Raw genomic sequence first — 7,075 nt, 5'->3', positions numbered from 1 at the left:
GGCAGGCTGGGCACAGTGGCTTACGCCTGTAATCCCAGCACTTTGGGAGTCCGAAGTGGGCAGATCACTTGAGGTCAGGAGTTCCAGACCAGCCTGGCCAACATGGTGAAACCCTGTCTCTACTAAAAATATGAAAATTAGCTGGGCGTGGTGGGGCACCCCTGTAATTCCAGCTACTCAGAGGCTGAGGCGAAAGAATTGCTTGAGCCCCGTCGGGGGTGGTTGAGGGGGCAGTGGCAGAGGTTGCAGAGAGCTGAGATCGTGCCACTGCACTCCAGCCTGGGCAATAAGCGAGACTCTGTCTCAAAAAAAAAAAAAAAAAAAAATCCCCCAGGCAGCAGTTGAATCATAAATAATCAACACTCAAATCAGTGACGAAGAAAAGAGAATTGTGGTTGTAGTATTCATATAGTTATGTGATTTGGGCAGCAAGTAACAGAAAACTTACACTGGCTGAGAAAAAAAGGATATTTATTGTGTCAGCAGGATGTCCCAAGTTAGGGAGGATATTAAGGCTGGTAAATTCAGGGTCTCTGTGATTCATTAAGGACCCAGTTCTGTCCCTCATGTATTCCTTCAGCATTTAAGCATGGATTCCAACCATGCGTCAGGCACTGTGCGAGGCAACGCCTGCCTGGTGTGCTGGCTTTTTCGTCACACCAGCTTTCCTCAAGGACACAAGATGGCGCCCTTGATCCAGACATCACATCCAGATTCAGCCTCATTCAGTAGAAGGGAAGACAGCTCTTCCTGTCTCTTTTTCCCTGAAGTGTCCTAGCTGGCCTCTCCTCTTGTATTATTGACCAGAATTGTGTCATGTGTCCCACGCTTCAGCCAATCAGCAGGCAGGAAACAGCAATTGGCCTAAAGAAGCAGATGGCGATATGGAGGAAGGAAGTGACTCCAGCCAGGTCTGGGTTCTATGAGAAAGAGGATGTGGGAATTGATATTGCCTAGGCAACCGGTAGCATCTACTACAGTCCTTTTTGCAAATGTCCACCCTCCACCCCACATTCTCATCAAGAATGGCTGTGGCTCATTCTGGGTCTGTGAAGAGGTCACTTCTCTAGGGGCGGATGGGATGGGCCTGCCAACAAAATCAAAACACCCTCCCAACTCAAAGAGACTCAGTAACTTCTAAGGTGAGTGTTTAATTCATTTATTTTGTTATTTTATTTTATGAGACAGGGTCTTACTCTGTCACCCAGACTGGAGTGCAGTGGCATGATCTTGGCTCACTGCAACCTCCATCTCCCAGGCTCAAGCAATTCTCTTGCCTCAGCCTCCTGAGTAGCTGAGATTACAGGCGCATGCCACTATCTCCCGGTTAATTATTTTTATTTTTTTATAATGAAATAATTTTGGCTATGAATTTTCCTATGAGTATACTTTTAGCCATGTAGTAAGTTTTTCCAACTGTGATTTTTCTAAATATTTGATGATTTGGATATTGACTATGACTAAATAGCTGTTTGGGGGAACTTAAAAATCTTCAAGTCATTGGGATTTTGTTTGTTGCAGTAAAATCTTAAAGATGACCTTTCCCAATGTTCTCAAAGTGTGCGACATGCGCTGGTGGTATGCCAGAATATTCTCAGGTGATACAATGGACATAGGATCACACTTAAAAACCCCATATTCTCTTTTCAGTTCTCTGTATTCCCTGACTGTATCAAGGTCTCAGTTTGGTGCTTCTGTGTTTAAATGCCTTCCCAACATTCACTAATCTTTGTTTTCAAATAGAGAAAACTCAGAATCTCTGGAAGGACATGGTATCTAGGAAGAACTTAAAAACATTTTAATTTCGTGGCTGGGCATGGTGGCTCGTGCCTGTAATCCTAGCGCTTTGGGAGGCCAAGGCAGGTGGATCACCTTAGGTCAGGAGTTCAAGACCATCCTGGCCAACATGGTGAAATCCCGTCTCTACTAAAACTACAAAAAAAAAAAAAAAAAAAATCAGCTGGGCATAGTGGTGTGCACCTGTAATCCTAGGTACTCGAGAGTCTGAGGCAGGAGAAGCACTTGAACCTGAGAGGTGAAGGTTGCAGTGAGCCGAGATCGTGCCACTGCAGTCCAGCCTGGGCGACAGAGTGAGACTGTGTCTCAAAAATAAATAAATAAAATAAAAAACATTTTAATTTCATTTTATTTTTAGTGTGATAAAGCCTTCTCTTTATGGCAAATGATACAGTTTTCTAGATAAAGTAGTGGTCTCAAGTGTAGTTTACAAGAAAGTCATTTAATAATAAAAATATAGCTTATAAAAAAAGAATACTTAGATGATTTAAGGAACTATATTAAATGAATAAATATTCATGGGGAAAAGTATGACTATGTTATAGAAATGATTGATATTTGGGAATCATTAATTTATCCCAACCCTATATCCACGCTTGATCCCTTTTTACCACCAAGCCTACACCTCTCTGTTTGCATACCTCCTGTGACAGGAGGTTCATCGTCTCTGAAGACTGTAAAAAAGCAGCATCCTTAGTTTAGATGCCCTTCTCCGTTCCCCTGCCCTGTGTGCCCTTTGCAGTCTAACTTTGTGATGTCCTCCCACCGAGGGCAAAGCATAATTTCCCATACCCGGGCTTGACCATGCGACTTGTCTTGACCAATGGGATGTTAGCAGACATGCCAGGGCCAGCCCTCAGGAAGAGGATAAGAGGCACCCAAGTCACCCCAGGCAACCTAGCTGAGATCAGAGGAACCCCACAGCTGCATGAGAAATTAATGTTTTTGGATACCACAGGTTTTTTATGAGTGTGTGTGTGTGTGTGTGTGTGTGTGTGTGTGTTTTAAGTGCAGGCAGCAATAGCTAATGGTTACAGACACTAGAAGAGAGAGTAAATAGAACCCGGGCAGGCCAAAAAAACTAAGTGTCTACTATATTCCATATTATAGATGAGGAAACAGGTTCAGAGAGATGAAGACTCTTGCCCAGGGCACCTGGATGCTAAGCGGTGGAGTTGGGACCTGAACCCAGGCATCCTGTCTTCAGAACCCATGCTGGAGAGAAAGCACTCTGGTCCCTGGGCAGTGAGAGGTAACGAGGCCAGACCACTTCTGCAGCGAAGGCCCTGGCTGTTGCCTGTCACTTTCATGGAGCTCCCAAGCCTGTCAGCATTCACTGAGAGCGCCATACCCCTAACTTTATTCCAACAAGGACTGCTTATTGTGCACATGTATGTGTATTTAATAATGATAAGGCACTTGTATGTCATATTTGACAGGAGGGCTTTTTCTTCCCAAGTTTAAAGCACTACTGGGAAAGAATTAGTGCTACTGGAGGCAAAAACAAAGGGACCCCATCAGAAAAGACAGTCTCTGAAACTCTGGGATCTTAATTGAACAATTACCTCTTATGCCTATGAATGGTTCATTATTACATGCCCTGTTATTATTAGCTGTTATTATTGTTTTAGATGAATGCTGGGAATTTTGTTTTAATCAAAAGCCATATTCAGCCACACCGTTCATCTCCCCGCAAAATGCATGCTTCTGACATTTCCGAATGTGATAATGTCGTAGTCGGCAGTTGGTCCCCGCACCTCGCCCAGATAACAGTGTATTCGGATCATTTCAGTTGTCTGGATGGAGCGGTTAAATACTCCAGGCCTCTGTTCATGCTGTTATTAATTTTTGGCTCCCTGGTGAAAGCATTTATATAAGAATCTAGCACCTCCTATCTTTTATTCTTTAGGAATCCAGTGTCACTGAGGACAAGGAAGTGATCTTTGTTCATCCCAAGCTTTTGAGATAGAAATAAGAGGGAGGGCAGTGATGGAGCCAGAGGTCAGGATGGGAGAGGCACTGAGTGGTGGAGACCCAAGCCCCAGGACTGAGGGGTGGAAGTCTGGCTCAGGAGAGGCCAGGCTGGGAGTCTTGTGTTCTTAGAGGGAATCAGAGAAAGGGGGAAGCAATATGGATAAGGCACCTGCCATGTGTTAGACGCCGTGCTCAGTGTTTGGCATTCATAATCTCAGGAACCGTATGCGGGAGCTCATGAACCAGTGTTTGTACCATCCTAGAAATCATGCCCCCTCTTCCTTACAACACCTGAGCCAATCACCATGACTCCTTCCCTTACTAATTATCGGTGTGGGAATAGCCATGTGACTCAGTTTTGCCCCATGAGACAAGCGGGAAGGTCTGCTGGGGGAGGGGGAATTCTGGGAAAAGTTTCTGGGAAAGTAAGAGAAATCTAGGAAAAGACTATCCTCTCTGTTGCTGGTCACTAATGCATCTGGATGTGATGCCTGGAACTGCAGCAGCCACTTTGTGCCCCTGAGGGGCCTTGACAGAACACAAAGATGAAAAGGACATTGGTCCCTGATGACACCATTGAGCTGCTGCTTTAACCAACTGTGAGGCCACCCTGCCTTAAGGCTTCTCATGATTATTCCAGATAATAAATGTCCTTTCTCATTTAAACCAGTTGAGTCAGGGGGATTTTCTGATATTTGGCCCAAATCATGCAGATACAAGTACAAATTTGTATCCCCATTTTACAGATGAAGAAAGTGAGACCCAATCAAGTAAATGCCCATGACTAAGGACACATAGCCTGGATGTGGTGGAGTTGAACCTTTCTAGGGGGTGGCAGGATTTTTTTTTTATATATATACTTAGTGTTTTTGGCCTTTCCAAAGCAGGCCCACATTCTATTTCTCCATAGCAGCAGGCTGTAATGGCTGCTAACAGGTAAGGGCAGGAGAGGTTGGGGTTTGGAGCAGGGACTCAAACTCAGGTCCGCAGATCTCAGCTTAGGGTCTTCTTAGCAGCTCAAGGTTCTTAGTGACATTAGAGAGTCCCCGTTCTGTTGGCACCCCTTAGTTTTGGGGGTACATCCCCTGGATCCCACAGATCTGCCCTTGGCTAGCACAGGGTGGGGCTGCTGAGGTCCTGGAGATTGGTCACCAGGGACCACTGTCGTCACATCAGGGGCCTCCTCAGAGGGGTTCAGAAGGAAGCTTGGAACCTGGGGATCTGGTCAGGAAGACTCCCTGTGAGCACCCTGTTGGGTGTGCCCTGAGGATTTGAGACAGGAAATATCCCACCCCCACCCTCATACCCTCACCCCAAGAAGGAGAGAAGGTGGCCTCGACTGCCTCTGGAGAGTTCAGGACCAAGTTGCTGTGTGCCTTCAGGCAAGTTGCCTCCCCTCTCTGAACCTCAGTTTCCTCTCTTTCAAAATAAGAGTACTCATCCCTACTTCTCAAATGTGGCTTCTTCCTCTTCCCTGAGGGCCTTCCCCTTCTTTTGTGCCTAATTCAATATGATGGACAGGACCAGTTAGGGTGTACTAGAAATGAGACCCAGCCACCCAGGTCAGGGTTGGGTTCCAGTCCTTGCTCTGCCACAAACTCATTATGAGTCCTTGCAGTGTAATTGGGGAAACTGAGGTCCAGAGAGGAGAAAGGACTTACCCAGTTTCCCCAGTTGCAATACAAGAGGCAGGACTCAGCATTTCCTGAAGTCCTGTTTGTTCCATGGGGTGTAAACAGATGGAAACAAAAACTTAGGTGGTCAAAAAAGTTAGGGAAATGCTGGGTTAAAGCTAAAAGGGGGCTGGGCATGGTGGCTCATGCCTATAATCCCAGCACTTTGGGAGACCTTCAAGGCAGGCGGATCACTTGAGGTCAGGAGTTTGAAAACAGCCTGGTCAACATGGCAAAACCCCATCTCTACTAAAAATACAAAAATTAGCCGGGCATAGTGGTGCATGCCTGTAATTCCAGCTACTCGGGAGGCTGAGGCAGGAGAACCACTTGAACCTGGAAGGCAGAGGTTACAGTGAGCTGAGACTGTGCCACTGCAAAAAAGTTAAAAGGGAATCTTGCCTGCAGGATCTGTTAGCGTCTTTAATATGTTAATGTGATTTGTGTATCCCCAAGAGCCGGGATAGGCATCTGTTTCTCAAACTCTTTTGACTGGGAAACCCACTTTCCAAGGTGACTTAGAAGTCAGCTGCACTAGGCAAGGACGGGAATACTCCACCTTTGTTATATGTCTTTTACCGAATGGCTCTGTGCTACCCAGGGGATTTGACCACCTATCTCCTAAGTTAAACCTCACATGGTACATACATTAAAATATTAGCCTCATATTATTTTATTTTATGAGACGAGGTCTTGTTTTGTTGCCCAGGCTGTAGTGCAGTGGTGTGATCATGGCTCACTGCAGCCTCGACCTCCTGGGCTCAAGTGATCCTCCCACCTCAGCCTTCTGAGTAGCTGGGACTACAGGCACACACTACACCCAGCTAATCTTAAAATTGTTTGTACAGATAGGGGTCTCAAGATACTGCCCAAGCTGGTCTTGAACTCCTGAGCTCAAGTGATCCTCCAGCCTTTGCTTCCCAAAGTGCTGGGGTTACAGGTATGAGCCACAGCTCCCCGTTGGAGCCTCATTTTACAGTTGGGAAATAGGTGACTCAGGAGTGATCACTTGCCTGAGGCCACACACACCTGCACACAGCCTCAGGATGGAACGAGTTCTGTCTGACCCTCAGACAACTACATCCCATAGCACTCAGAGGGGTCCTCTTACAGGACGAATCTGCCCTATCATCCTGACCACACATCACCTGATGCCACCTCACTCCTCCAGGTGCCACCACTTCCTTGATCAGATCTGGAAATTGAGGCTCAGAGAGGCACACAAGTCACCCAGGTTCACACGTGAAGTCAGTGGGATACGAAGTTCAGTTTTCTTGCCTCCTCCCCTCCCCTTGCCACTCACTGGCGAGCTGGTGATGGTGGCAATTTAAACAGAAAACCTTTAGTCCCTTGCTCTCACCTATCGCGCTGGCCGGACCCCACCTTCTCCAGCCAACGTTGGGGGTGGGACGGGGTGTGGGCCCTTTAAGAGCCCCCGGGAGGGATGGGCAGGCGCAGTGGTGCTGGGCACACGTGGAGCTGGGCGTGAAGGAGTCCAGGCTGCAGCCGAGGGAGCCGAGTAGGGCAAAGTTCGGAGTCGCTGTTTGGATGGCAAGTTCAGAAGCTGGAACTTGTCTCAGTTTCCCCGCTCCAGAAATGGGGTTGTGATCTAAAGACAGGGATACGAGTGA

General features: G+C 46.9%; 1 long non-coding RNA gene across 1 annotated transcript; it reads left to right on the top strand.

The window, feature by feature from the left end:
* Positions 1 to 821: 821 nt before the first annotated feature.
* LOC134737621 (uncharacterized) lies at positions 822 to 4,434 on the top strand. The gene is made up of 2 exons (XR_010122701.1): positions 822 to 1,142; positions 2,908 to 4,434. It is a non-coding gene; the product is annotated as an uncharacterized LOC134737621 (long non-coding RNA).
* Positions 4,435 to 7,075: the final 2,641 nt, after the last annotated feature.

This window comes from Pongo pygmaeus, chromosome 10, assembly GCF_028885625.2.
Source record: "Pongo pygmaeus isolate AG05252 chromosome 10, NHGRI_mPonPyg2-v2.0_pri, whole genome shotgun sequence".
In the NCBI taxonomy this organism is placed as follows: Eukaryota; Metazoa; Chordata; class Mammalia; order Primates; family Hominidae; genus Pongo; species Pongo pygmaeus.
The sequence above is the reverse complement of the archived record's forward strand: the minus strand, read 5'-3'. Positions and strand labels throughout refer to the sequence as shown.